This window comes from Crassostrea angulata, chromosome 8 (assembly GCF_025612915.1).
Source record: "Crassostrea angulata isolate pt1a10 chromosome 8, ASM2561291v2, whole genome shotgun sequence".
Classification (NCBI taxonomy): Eukaryota; Metazoa; Mollusca; class Bivalvia; order Ostreida; family Ostreidae; genus Magallana; species Magallana angulata.
The window spans coordinates 46,623,742-46,638,030 of NC_069118.1; the positions used below are offsets into that span (position 1 = coordinate 46,623,742).

Consider the following 14,289-nt stretch of genomic DNA (forward strand, 5'->3'; position numbering starts at 1 on the left):
CTTTGTTTCATTCTAATGATGATTTAAATTTCAACTATCCATCTGTGGTACTAAATCCACACGAGGCATCTTCATCAAAGGCGGCTTCCTTCGGAAGGACTACATTTCCGCCCTTCGATAGACACGAAATCCGCAGAGTCCCGGACCCGTCGGACGCACACATCGCTACGGACGGATATAACGCTCCGACCGCAAACAACATTATCAAAATTGAATAAAAGAGTAGTCAACTGGAAGCTGTCTTTTGCCGCCTCTTTTTATACAGGGAAAGGGCTACTCCCCAGGTCGAGGAGGAGATAATTCTGGGTTATATGACGTGGCACAGGCAACGCAAGGTGTCTGGTCAAGGACGAATAAGATCCCGGGGATCTAATTAACTGAAATATCGTATTAAGCGAAATCCTAATACGATAGGAGTATGATTATATTAATTTAAACCTCGCAGATAGATCATTATTTTATAATCATACAACATTCATAAAGAAAATCCATTTGAATTCAAGAAACAAACAAGTTTTTATGGAAACTATTTATCTTGCGGAAGGTTTTTTTAGTCGAAAATGACAGAAACAAGCAATTTTATGAATTTTCAATATACTTTTCTTTTTAACTATACTTTATTTATTATTAACATTTTAACATTTGATAGGTTTGTTACATGTTCTATAGGCCCTTTGTGACTTGTACAAAACTAAATTTTGCGAGAGTGATATAGACGATTAGCATAAAATCAGGGAAATGTATAAAAAATGAGTGAATTTTTTTAAAGACAAATTTTGCGAGTTTTTTTTTACTTTTGAAGCCATATATCTAAAATATGACATCACTGAATGTGGTGTCGTGTATTGTATGAATATTTGTCGTATGACTTAATGTGTGTCTGTGTATCCGTTTTATGTACGAAGTAATAAATGTATGTACCTTCAATGGTGTTAAGCACATGCTCGCAATCTAACATAACAAGTTCAGCTTTTTTAAAAAGCTTACTTTCTTTAGAACAAACCCTAAACAGCAATAAGTTATCAAAGACAGTTTAATTCTTTTTTATATAAATGTCACCTGCCTCTACATAGCATGGCGAGTGGATTTATCCGAACATTTTTGTGTCATGTGTCGTTTAAGTCTGCGCGTCTAAAATTGAGAAATGTGTACCCGAGCTTGTAAGTTGAGATCGACTATAGGGTGAAAGAGATCTTAGGTAGGGTCGTAGACTCGTATTATTTTGATAAAATCTAAGTTATACCACTGCATTTATCTATCTAAGGTGCAAATAACTTTACCGATATTAGGCATACCGCATCAATTTTTTTCTTTACATTTTGGTATAAATATTTGAATAAACAATGCTAAAAAAACCAAATAATTTTAATAGATATTATTGAATTTTACTTTCAACTAGTTGAACCTTAAAATCAAAGACTGAATTTCATTCATAGCAATTTGTATTGCTTTTTCGTTTTCTCACTTTTTAAGATTTGAAATCTACGAAATGTGTTAAGTCGTACGTGAAAAAGATCATCAGAAAATTATCTACCATGCGCCGAACAGTATTTCAACCAATGAAATAAATGTAGATTTTCACATCATGTATTTTCTACCAATCACAAAGGAGAGGAAGTGCACAACCCTGAGACCGTAAATTATTTCAACTCTTTATACCGTCTTCCAAGGAAGACGGTAACAACTGTAGAAATTGTTCCTCAATCAAACATAATTGAGTTCTTTCACGTTTGGAGACACATAATGGGCATCTTGATCTGCTATACGGTACATGTACAAAGTAAATGTTTGCATACCTTAGGAACTTTGTAACTCTTATTCTAATTAATACACACTCAGGTATTTAGTATCATGTAAAATTAATCTTTTCACACAAAAAAATATGCATTGTCAAATTTTATTAATCAAAATGAAACCATATATGAATATCAAAAAACTGAATATCAAAAAAAAATGTGAGAGCCTTTACTGAAAATAAAATGTTTTTCTTTAAAATCAGCCCTGTAATTATTTAAACTTTAATATTTATTAAATATTTTCAATAAATATAATTAATGACAGCTAAAGTAGGTGATTTTTTAATTGTCTAATTAGTGTAAATTATTTTATGTCATAATTAACTCCCTTTGTAAAAACAGAGTTAATTGCCCTTCATCTGAAAAGATCCACCAGGGGGCGCAAGCATCTTATAATATCCTCCAATTTTAGAGAATAAAATATATCCTCCACAAACAGAGGTTGTCTAGACCTGTATAAGGTCTATACACATGATTATCCAAATTTTAGCCTGTAACAACGTATTCCTCGTTTATTCCTTAAATAATTTAATTCTGGTTGTAGTTTTTATTTGATATCCACAATGTTAAACAAATACATGGTGTTTTTATCTACAGGTAATGTGTAACATTTTATTTCCTGCCGGTGTAAAGAAGAATAATGACCCATGTAGAATAATGACCGGGGGATCATATTTTGAGGTAGAATAACATTTGACCCCACAGCTATAGAATAATTGGACTTATTTTAAGAAAAAAGACTCATAAGTCACTTTTACGAGTTGGTGTATATCAACTCAGTATAGTCACTGCAAAGGGGTTTCCCATCACTGGGTTAAATCACATTTTCGTATTGATGGTCAGACTAATACATCAATAATCAAAATGCAATGATACGAATCATGAAAGAATGACTTCTTTTATCGGAGGTAAAATTTGTTATCATCGTATTTTAATCAACAAAAAATCATGATTTTCTTTTTGTTAATTGATATCAATCCGCACAAGAATATAGGTTTAAGGAAAATCTTCTGACACATTTCATATACTACATGTAAGGATACATTATTGTTGCCATCAATAAATTGTATAAAACATATCAAGTATGTTTCTTCATAACTAAGAACATGTCGCTATAATTAAATTTGACGTACATGAAACTTCAGTGATACCCGCGCTGTAATCGCTTTTATGCAGATGAGCTCAGCTCAGTGGTGGACGTTTAACGTTTTCCCCACACAGGAGTTGAAATTCAAGTCATTACTTACGCTTTATCAAACGTGAAATGATTTTAGTGTGACAAAACGAAGAGTTGAAGCACAAGAGTTGAAAATAATCAAGAGCTGGGGGGTCTATGTGGTTTGATCTTTCGTTGAGTTGAAGGTCAGTGTGGCCCTGCAACATGCACATCGGGAACTGCGCGCCTGTTTATATACGTCATAGATTATTAATAGATTAGCGTGGTAGTTACTGTCAGTGTGTGGCGAAATATAGTTTTGAGCAGCGTTGATTAACAAATACTAGTAGTATCATATACATGATTTTTTTTTACAAATCGGTTTGATAAACAGAGGCAAACTATTTTACCCAGTCTATAGAATGGTAGTTTATAGTTCATGGTGTGCATTTTGGACATGAGTAGAATTTTGTCCCCTTTTTTTTTTTTTTTTTTTTTTTTTTTGCTTTTTGGTGTAATGATTTGAATTTTATATTAGTATATTATATTCATATATCAACGTAGAATAACTTTAAATGCTATATAATAAAAACAACAAGACGGAAATCTACAAGCCCCGTTTATCGATTGGTCAAAAACTATGCAGCAACCTAAGAAAAATCACGGACTGCACGGAATATAATCATGGAGAGGATTTTGGTGTTTCTTTTAGCTAACGTACTGATGTACATTAACAGTAATTTTGTGAATTTTACTTACTTTTTACAATCAAATCTTGTTAAAAAGATGTAAATAAAAACAATAAAATGCGTCTTTGATGATGTGGGTTATGAAGGTAGCGATCATTGCAGAAAAAAATTACATAACCCGCTAACGCGGATAATGTATTTTTTTCTGCTATGTCGCCACCTTCATATCCCCCATGAATCACCAAAGAAAGCATTTTATTGTTTAGATATTACACAGGCAACTGACGTTTTTAAAAACTTTTTTCTCTAAATGAAAAAAAAAGAATTTTAAAGAGAAAAGTTTAAAACGTCACGTGCATGTAATTTATGAAACCCTTTAAAATCTTGTGTCCATGTAGTTTTGTAAAAATTGTTTGAAATGTAATGTAAAAATGGAACAAGGTTCTGAAAAGAAGTATAATAATTTAAGGAATGACAGAAAAAGAGACCATCATTTGATCATATTGACGGTTTGCTTTCATTGAAGTAAATACGATAAATCACAGGCATATATGTTACACATTTTTTTCATAATAAAAAATATATAACAACCCTCTACCTAATAATAAGGTACCGGTATACTAGTAGAAGGTAACTACATAAATTTTATTATGAGAAAGACATATATAACATTAGTTAAATGTGGCCGGATGAATGAACTTAACATTATTTGTGTTTATCGACATAACAATACATACCACCTGTTTAAAGCTGCATGGTCTAATTATTATCCATACACACCAATTGTCTTCGCGGCTATGTTAAGGCTGCCCAATTAATTTCACAGCGATATGTAGAAAGTCACTTGTCTGTACTTCATAAGATATGACATCATAGTTAACTTTGACGTCATGATCTGCATTCCTTTCGATCGTTCTTAGGGAATGTATCGTAACGTAATAAGTGATATTCATTGTGCATAATAAAACCGCTTCATTCCTTTACATAGACACTGTTGTAAATACTAGTGATACTAAATTCAAAATCACCGATATGGAGTATAAAAAAATCAACAGTTTTAAAGCTTCGTAATAGGTAAATAACTATTCATAAACTAATAGTTTTGAGACTCCCCCTGCTACGTGTAATCTAATGAATGGTGATATGTATATGCATATAAAAAACAGCTTGACACAAGTGAAAGATAAAAACAATCTTAGTATATTTTACGTGAAATCGGGAGAGAAAATAAGAACCAATGTGAATCTTGCTGGGGGAAACCTACCGATTGACCCGATTTTGTGTAAATCGAGTTTAAAAGGTAAAAATGTGCCTAATTTCGATGGGGGTGCGAAATCTTTTGACAATATTTCAAATAAACGAAATATTTATATGAACCCCCAGCAAAAACTGCAAAATACATTACTTATCGAAGGATTTTTCATAAAAATATTTTTGATTTAATGTCATTATTCACTTGTGCCGATGCGATTTTTATACATTATTAACCGTGTTAGAATACACCTGTCACATGCTTAAGAGAGATATATGACGTCACAAAAATACATCAAATATAGTGTTGGATGTCACTGTTAATTTATGTAATAAAATTTAAAGAAACTCGCTCGGTAAAATTATTTTTCGATAATTAAAATAGTATCATTTTTCGATATAAATTTAGCTTTGGACAGCCTTAGCATAGCCGCGTTATTTTTGTTTTGCCACAACTCACATTAACACTCAATGTCAAAGTCGTAATACAATCATCCCCACCTCGACTTCAGGGGCGAATTTAAATATGAGGCGAAATAACGCGATACCCTTTTTATGACGTTTGTTTTGTTAAAAAAACTATAATTATTTTCATTGAAATATGGCTTAATTGACCGGGAAAACTACCGCAATGTCTGTTATTATACACATACTTAGCATAACCATCGTTTAAAAAGCGTACACAAAATTTGATATAAAATCGGATCATGCAGCTTAAAAAAGGTGTTGTACTGTTTTCCTGTTTTTGTATGCGTAATTTGCAGACTAAACAATTAGTAAAACTCATATTTATTGCCTTTTTATGTTATGACAACTGTTTTAGTCAGTTTTGGGCAAAAACAAACCAGTTCAATATATGTTTACATTTTGAACCTCAAATGTACAAGATGGCCGAGCACCCCTCTATATAATATTAAGTTTATCAACAGAAGACAACAACATTTGATGGAAATTCATACTAACAAAACACATATGTAAACATACAATAACAAGACTCGGGTTTTGTTTACAAAACAAAGAAATAAAAACTCTTTATCGTGCTTCTAACTCAATATTTGAATTTTAAATTTTGGCAAGTCATTACAAATACCCAAATTAACCATTTTGAACATAAAGAAAAAGGAAATAATGAAATTTAAAATGTTCTGTCGAAGTCGATTTAAAGAATATTTAGATATGCTCCTCTATATAATTTAAAAAAATGATCTTTCACGATTCATGATTTTTTATCTTTGATATGTTGTGGCCTAGTATAATAAGATACCTATATACTTTATTTATTATCTATTTCAAGTTCTGCTTATTGAGAGCAGAAAAGGGGCAATAAATGTCTGATTTCTGAAGCATCAACTCGTGTCAGTACTTTCAGTACTTTGATTCTTCATGTTTAACATAAAGAGAAATTACCGCCGTAGAAAAATGACCCCGCCATAAACCAGGAATTATATAGATATATGGGTTCCTCCATATCCAAGACACTCTGCTCAGCTGATTTTAAGGTTAAAACAGGTTGTCAATGGTGCATGCAAAATTAGCCCAGATTTCCTCTGAAAATTTCTAGAACATCAAACAGCGACCCGATTATAGTGTATTGGACCTCCAAACTGCCCCGAAAAAAAACCAGCAGATTATCCAGAAAGTTTGTTTTACCGTCGTTAACCTTAAAACCTTGAGTAAAATGAGTTTTTAGACGCTTGTATGGTATACAGAAATAATAAAAATATGCCGCTAAAACGACAATATTAAAGTGAAATATGAATTTAGCTCACTTCATGAAAAAGCGCTTATTATACATATTATCAATTTTAAAATTAACGATATGTTATTTTGCCGGCAAGTAGTTTTCGAATTTTGAATTTCGCACATTTTTATAATATGAATTCTCGAACTTTTCCGACAAGAATTTCGAGAAAACCCCGTATGAATCATGTTGTGTAAAATTTAAAGATAGAATTAATTCCACCAAACTGTTCATCAGTAATCGAAATTTTTCAAAAAATTGTACACGTATGGATCCAAGCAATATTGAATTCTAGTCTCCTTTAACCAGACGCTCGGCTGTCTCCGTTAATATCCGACAACCAAGAGAGACTCTCTGCTTGTCGGAGATTTACGGAGACAGCCGAGCGTCTGGTTGAACGAGACTATATTTAACTTTGGCGTAGGAATACATGCAACTACAAAAACAATTAAACTGTTCGTACTATATCAAATCTGACTATTTTCAATGGTTTATAAAAACGTTTCTTTTGAAAAACAATGGTACAGCATACAATACACCGAGTTTATCTATTATTTTCAAGATCTACGTCTTGTAAGCGGTGATGATTTGTGCTTAGGTCCAAACAGTGTTTCACTTTCGAGAAAATAGTATGTTTTGGAGTGTCAGTTCCTGGAAAAAATATGACAAGTTTGGTTGATTGATGCCTCAATTTTTACATTTTGTGATATTTTTGATACTCTAAAAAATAAGAAGATTATATCAATTTATTTATGATTATTTTTTATTCAAAAAGAAAAAATCTAAAACAGCAAGGAAAAATCGTGAAATAATTTCTCTAGCCACGTGTCGTGATTTTTCGTGAAGTCAATTTTCGTCATTCATTTAAATTAAAGTTATTATGCAACATCTATCACAAAAAGTATAAGACTTCAATGGGACTTAAGTTTAATAAATAATTAAAATTTAAAATAAATTTAAAATGATATATCAAATACATTAGAATGCCAAGATAAGTTTATTAGACAATATGAAATATCGGGATCATCATCCTCTTTAGAGAGTTGACAGTTCATTGATAGTTTTCCAATTGCAACTTATTAGGCACTGCATCCTAAAAACCAAATTAGTTACTAGTATGCAAGCAATGTATAAATGAAATAAAGAAAAAGGCGAGGGGTCTAAAAAGCGGAAACAGATAGAAACAAATGGAAAAAACTTGTCAGAAAAGAAATTAACCTAATGCATGTGAAGGACGTTTTTGTGTAGATATGAAAAAAACTATTAACCGATGTAATAAGAAAGCATCGAAGCAAGTAAGAAATTACAAGGAAAAAGTATATAACGAGGGAAATACACAAAAGATGATATAAGCATAAAATAAAGACGTCTCAATACCTAGATCTGGTTACAGCAATCTTCCATGCGGCGTTCTTCAATCAAACCGCGCTTATGTGGACTTTGTCTTTTCTGTTGAAAAGAAAAAGATTGGAAGGTAATAAACTTGCAAAACTTTTGTAACAAATTGGAAATTTCAAAACCGTCAAAATTTTCAACGATGTCGATATTTACTTATTATTTAATCTTTCGTGTTTCGATTCTGTGTGTTTAAATTGATAAATGTAAGATGTTTCATATCATTTGATTAGGTATAATAATTATTGTTAAACCATTTTCGCATAATTTAAAAAAAATCATTGATGCTTGGATTTAAAAAAAAATCATTATGTAATCGTGCAGCATGAAAGGATGAGCGTTGATCTTAAAAGATGATTTTTGTATGCTTTAGTGGAAGAGCATAAATAATGACGTAATTTTACCAAAGAGTTTGTGTGTCGTGGGTATATATTCACGTGCCAAGAATGTGGTATTTTGAAACCGTTTAAAATATGTGCTATAAACTTTTTAGATACATCGATAGAGGCAAATGTTTTGACAATGCTCTTTCAAAAAACCTGGTTCTTTTTTATAAAATGGTGTAGGATTTTAAAAAGCAGCTACCACTGAATGTTTTGGCTTTATATTGTTAGATACAATTATAATCTTATTACATTAGACTCTTGGTTATTAAAAAAGCTTGCTAAAATTGTTTCATTTACACCTTTTGAATGTAAGCATCCGCAATAATGATATTATATGCATGTAATATCAAAGTGGTTAAAACGCATACTATCTACTGTCAATTCAAGGTAGAAGGAAGGTTAAAATACGTTTTTATTATATTAGAGAAAGACTGTTGTTTGAGCCATCAGCTTTTTATAAATATCAAATAATACTTAAAAAATACGTATTGTTGATAAGGTTCATACAGTGAAACAGAATATACCCCGTTTAAACGTTAGTAGCACTGTCTACACTTGACTGAGCAGGAAGCGTTACAGCAGACGTAATAACAAGGAGGTTCGTTACAGGTCACGTGGGTCAGGCAGACGACAGCCATCAAAAGCCGAATCTGTTTCATCTTGCCACCTGTATAATAAAAAACCTTGCGCCAAATACATGTGCTGATGTTCATATACTCATTGTTGTTCGCAGTGTTTGGGAAAAACGCTAATAAACAATATTCAGTTCACAGTGTTAACAGTATTTTACACAACACTTTTTTTTCTGTCACGATTGTGTTGTGTTTCAGCAATGGCACGTTTTGTGAAAGATAGTAGTATTAAGAGTATTTTTGTTAAGTTCCAGTAAAGCAACAATATAATAGCACAATTTGCGCGACAATTAATTCAAACAAATTTTCCGATCCTGGCATCTACCAAATTGTTTAGTAGTAAGTTTAGTTAGACTGGTTATCGGCTTACCTGAAAGTTTGCGTTTATAGCACGTGACTATCGGATATTTTTTTAAAAATCAGTCGTCTGTTTCGAATTAAAAAAAAGTAAGTTTGCTTGAAAACTTTCCTGAATATGTTTTAAACATTAGATCGTCAATGAACGATCATTGTTTACCACTAATTTACATCTTTGCACTTTCAGCAGTGGGAAAAGTGACGTAATAAGATAAAATATACTTTTACCTCTTTGTAGTACGTTTTTTTTTTTATCCTTTCTTTGATTTGACATTTACATCAATATTTATTACATACTTAGAACTAAATACAGGGTTTTTGGGTTTTTTTTGTTTCTTTCTTCTTCTTTTTGCATGTGTGATACAGATAACATTACAAAACTCGCATCGGCCTTTGGGCCCGATAAAGGTTATCAGCCCTAGGGCTAATACGGATCCATATCATATACCTAGTAGTGTATCAGCCCTGATACACGTGTTTTGGACTAGGAGAGACAGCAACCAAAAGCTAGGGTTGTATCGCCCTCGGGGCTGATATTTCTCTGTCTCAGCCCGTCGTCAGAAGGGTGTATTGCCCTCAAATTTAAAATAGCTAATCCCAAATATCTCTGCTTTAAATTAAGACTAGTTTGTAAAATAACGATAGAATAACAAATAAATAATACAAAGCATCACCTTACACGTCTGAATATTTTTAATTATTGCTAAACATTGAAAAATGATATTTCAAAAATAGCGCCAAAGAGTGATATGTATCTAAGTAAGAAGAGGTAACCTACACAACGATTGTGTTGTAGTGTGGTGTGAATGTACATGGGAGCGAGTTAACTTGATACCGGGTGAGTGTGCGCATGCGTGAGTTGTTGAATGTCGTATGGCTGTTGTGTACATGGTGTGTTGTGCATGGTGAGTTGCGGTGTGGGTTGCAGACATTTGTAAGTGCAGAGCGGGTACTTGCCTTATATTTATATGTAAGTGTTGTATGAGACCATAATTAAACATCACAGTAATAATTACAACCGTTGTCAGTTGTGCATACGAGCATATAATACTTCACTGGCGCTGCGAGCAATCGAATTTCTGGCGGGAAGCGCCGAAGTGTCAAATATAAGTATTTTCTGGAAGTTTTGGAGTAAGATTTACAGTTGTTTAATTTGCAATAACTATATTGAGATTTATTCAATGACTCGGGTAGGATTTAATTAATAGTTTAGTCTTTATTTTGCTAGAAAAAAAAATGGTGAGACTAATCACCGGAAATTAAGGCATGTGTAGGGGTAAGGCACGTGGTATGCAACTACCGTATACTCACAAGATAAATAAGTCAAGACGTTGTTTTTTGAATTAATTTTATAGTTGTTAGGTATTTGAAATTGATAAAGTTGTATATGTGCATTCTTGAATATTGTGCAAAATTTAAACAATATGTGTGACCCCCCCCCCCCCCCCCTTCAAGAAAACAAAATGTCCTAAATGATAATTTAAAATAAATATCACCACTTGTACTTATGAAGATCTGAGGGCATTACCGGGTGTTGGTCAGGTGTTAGCTGACCGGATTTGGGACCTCAGAAAACATGGCCGTATTTCTTTAGAAGATCTAGACACCATTCCAAAGCTGAGAATTACCCCTGAGTTGTTATATTATCTTGAAATCAACTCAGTAGATCACTCTGACCATGAAGATGCTGAACAACTTCCTAGTGACGGTATGGATGACTATCTAGCCGAATATATGGGTAGTAGTTTACTAGACGATAGCTATGATGACTTAAATGTGAAGATTCCCAAGTCTGTCCCCAAAGAGATAGGACACAAGCCTTTGGCTAAAAATTATCCCCATACAGCTCAACCCTTGTCTGAACCAAGACGACGTCGAATTTTACCCTCAAAACACAATGGTACAAATAATCAGATCAACCACGAATATAAATATGAACCTGACCATACAGAACCTATAGGTGAAAGTCATGGGCATCCCACAACAGGTTACAGACATACGCGTAGGCGAACCTTGCCTTCACCTCAACTTTCGCCAACCTTTGAGCGACGTAGAACACAAATCATGGAAAACCGAGAGCAACATGTACGACAACCTCAACTTGCACCAACTTACGAACGACGTCAAACAACACAAGTCATCGAAAACCAAGGGCGACACGTAAGACAACCTGTGTACTTGCCTAAGGGTTTACAGTATGATGGAACCACCAATTGGGAATCTTTCCTTGTGAAATTCAACCGATATGCAGATGTGTCACGATGGACGACTACAGAACGTAAAGACCAGTTATGTTGGTGTCTCCAGGGAAAAGCAAGTGAATTCTATACCACTATTGTGAGCAGAGACTTTGACATAGACTATTTTGAATTAATCCGCAAATTGGAGAGTCCAGTGAGGACATTTCTGTCATAGTTAAGAACACACAGCTTGGTACCATTGCGGAAGTAGGTGATCTGTTCCATTCGGAGGAGGATATGGAGGATTCGTCCCTGTGGAGGTCCAGGAGTCAGGACCCAGCACGTCAGGAGGCAAATAGACATAAGATCCTGCGTCTGGTAGACTACGTGGTCCCGGGACATGGAAAGATATTCCAAACACCGAGAAAGTGATCCATGATGCTGACTGTCCAAGAACTTTTATTTATGGTGCAAGGAATGCCTTATATCAGGAACTTCAGTGTCATATCTTAGTGACTGTAATTTTTTTATATTTTCAACACATTTCTGATTTTGATATAAAAACACTTGACTGTTCATTGTTCATGTATGTGTAGATTCAGATATTTACATATGGCAATATTGATGCAAAGTATATGTGTGTGTTTCATTAACATATCTTTAGGTGAGTTTAAAAGAGATATTTACATATGGCAATTATTTTGCTCTTCAATATTTTTAGGTTTAATTCCATGTATGATGATTTGACTCATTGTGCTAGTGTTTGTATCTATGATATTAAGGAATTGTTTATGAGATTAGTATATTTCTGTGTGTAAAAATGTGAGATATATCCACTTTAAACCATTATTATCATTTCAGTTTATAAACTTCTATATTTGAGTCAATAATTAACTAACAACAAGTATAGTCAACCACATTGAGCATAATTACTATTGTTAAATACTCTTGTTTATGGACATTGTCTTAGGCATGTTAAGTATTAAGGTACAGGAGTACCCTCTTTTTTTCAGAGGGGAGGGGAGTGTAGTGTGGTGTGAATGTACATGGGAGCGAGTTAACTTGATACCGGGTGAGTGTGCGCATGCGTGAGTTGTTGAATGTCGTCTGGCTGTTGTGTACATGGTGTGTTGTGCATGGTGAGTTGCGGTGTGGGTTGCAGACATTTGTAAGTGCAGAGCGGGTACTTGCCTTATATTTATATGTAAGTGTTGTATGCAGACCATAATTAAACATCACAGTAATAATTACAACCGTTGTCAGTTGTGCATACGAGCATATAATACTTCAGTGTATTTAGAACGCTTTATTTAATATCATTCAACATTTAAATTATGGAGGGTATAAAGAAGGATGGTACGAGGCTTAATCTTAGAAAACCAGAGTTTAGATTGTAAAAATTAAGTGGTTAATTAACTTAAAGTAATGGATGCGCTTAAGAACGTTCTCAAGCAACTTGCTTTAAAACTTACAGTATGGATTTTCATGAATGGAATCAGACATGCAGGAAACTTACGAAATCCCAGTGAAAGAATTTGACTCATTACGAAGTTGCGTAGGATGGCAGTTTCTCTCTCAATAAATTTGAATTCTAGAAGATAGTGCTTCGTCTCAGACGACAGACTCTCTTCTACTGTATGTCAAACGACGGTGGTTTGTCAACAAAGTCCGACAACTCTTACAGTTCTTAACACATATAAAAACGAATAAAAACGAACGAGTTTTGTAAATCCGAACAAAAATCTTTAGCTTCTTAATGATAAATTATATTCCTTATATGGAATTTGAATTTGAATAATAGTCTTTTATTTTAGATATACGATATAAACAACATCACACTGTTGTTTTGATATCGTCCCTGGTATCAGCCCTCAGATGGTATCGGCCGGTGCCCTTCACTCTTGGGCCGATACCAATCGCTCGGGCTGATACCAGGGCCGAGATCAAAACAACAGTGTGATATTCTATATGTAACACACTCCTCTGCCTTTTTTTTTTGTTTTGTTTTGTTTTTTGTTGGGTTTTTTTGGGGGTTTTTTGTTGTTGTTTTTTGTTTCGGTTTTTATGCAAAAAACATTTGTTGAAGTCAACAAATTTGTAATGCAGTTGAAAACTTCAAATGCTAGTAAATGTTTTGGAGCAGTTAATTTTAAAAGCTGAGGAAATTCCGGTTCTGTAGCTACATGTTTGGTAAAACAATATAAGATCTCATATCTTTATTTAATACATGTACATACTTCTTTAAAATAATATTTAAAATCATTTTTCCCTAAGTTTATGGGGTTTTTTTTCTAATTTTATTATACTGTTTCAGCCCTTGGTCAATATCATCCCTCGGGCCTTTGGCCTTTAAGCATATATTGAAGTATCGAGCTGATACTGGCTGTGCACTGGAAAAGGGGTATCTTCTGTATTATTCTCTATATATAACATGTATAAACAAAATTAATTCAATAAATTCCGAGAGATTCACAGCACGGTCTACCGCCTGATTGCACAATTAAGTATTGATAAGTCTACGATTTTGGGTATTACGATATGATAACAAACGAATAATTTTATGAATTTTGTTTATGTATTATAACCCCTAAACGACTTAGTCTGTTCAAGGGGCATAATTCAAATTACATTTTGCATAGTATCAAATTGCCATGTACAGGGATGTTACTGTTATTACCACGAAACAGATAACTGGTACAGTTAATC

At 33.4% G+C, this 14,289-nt stretch overlaps 1 pseudogene; it reads left to right on the top strand.

The window, feature by feature from the left end:
- The first annotated feature begins 10,669 nt into the window (after positions 1–10,669).
- Positions 10,670–14,289, top strand: part of LOC128161021 (uncharacterized) — a 29,144-nt pseudogene continuing 25,524 nt past the window's right edge.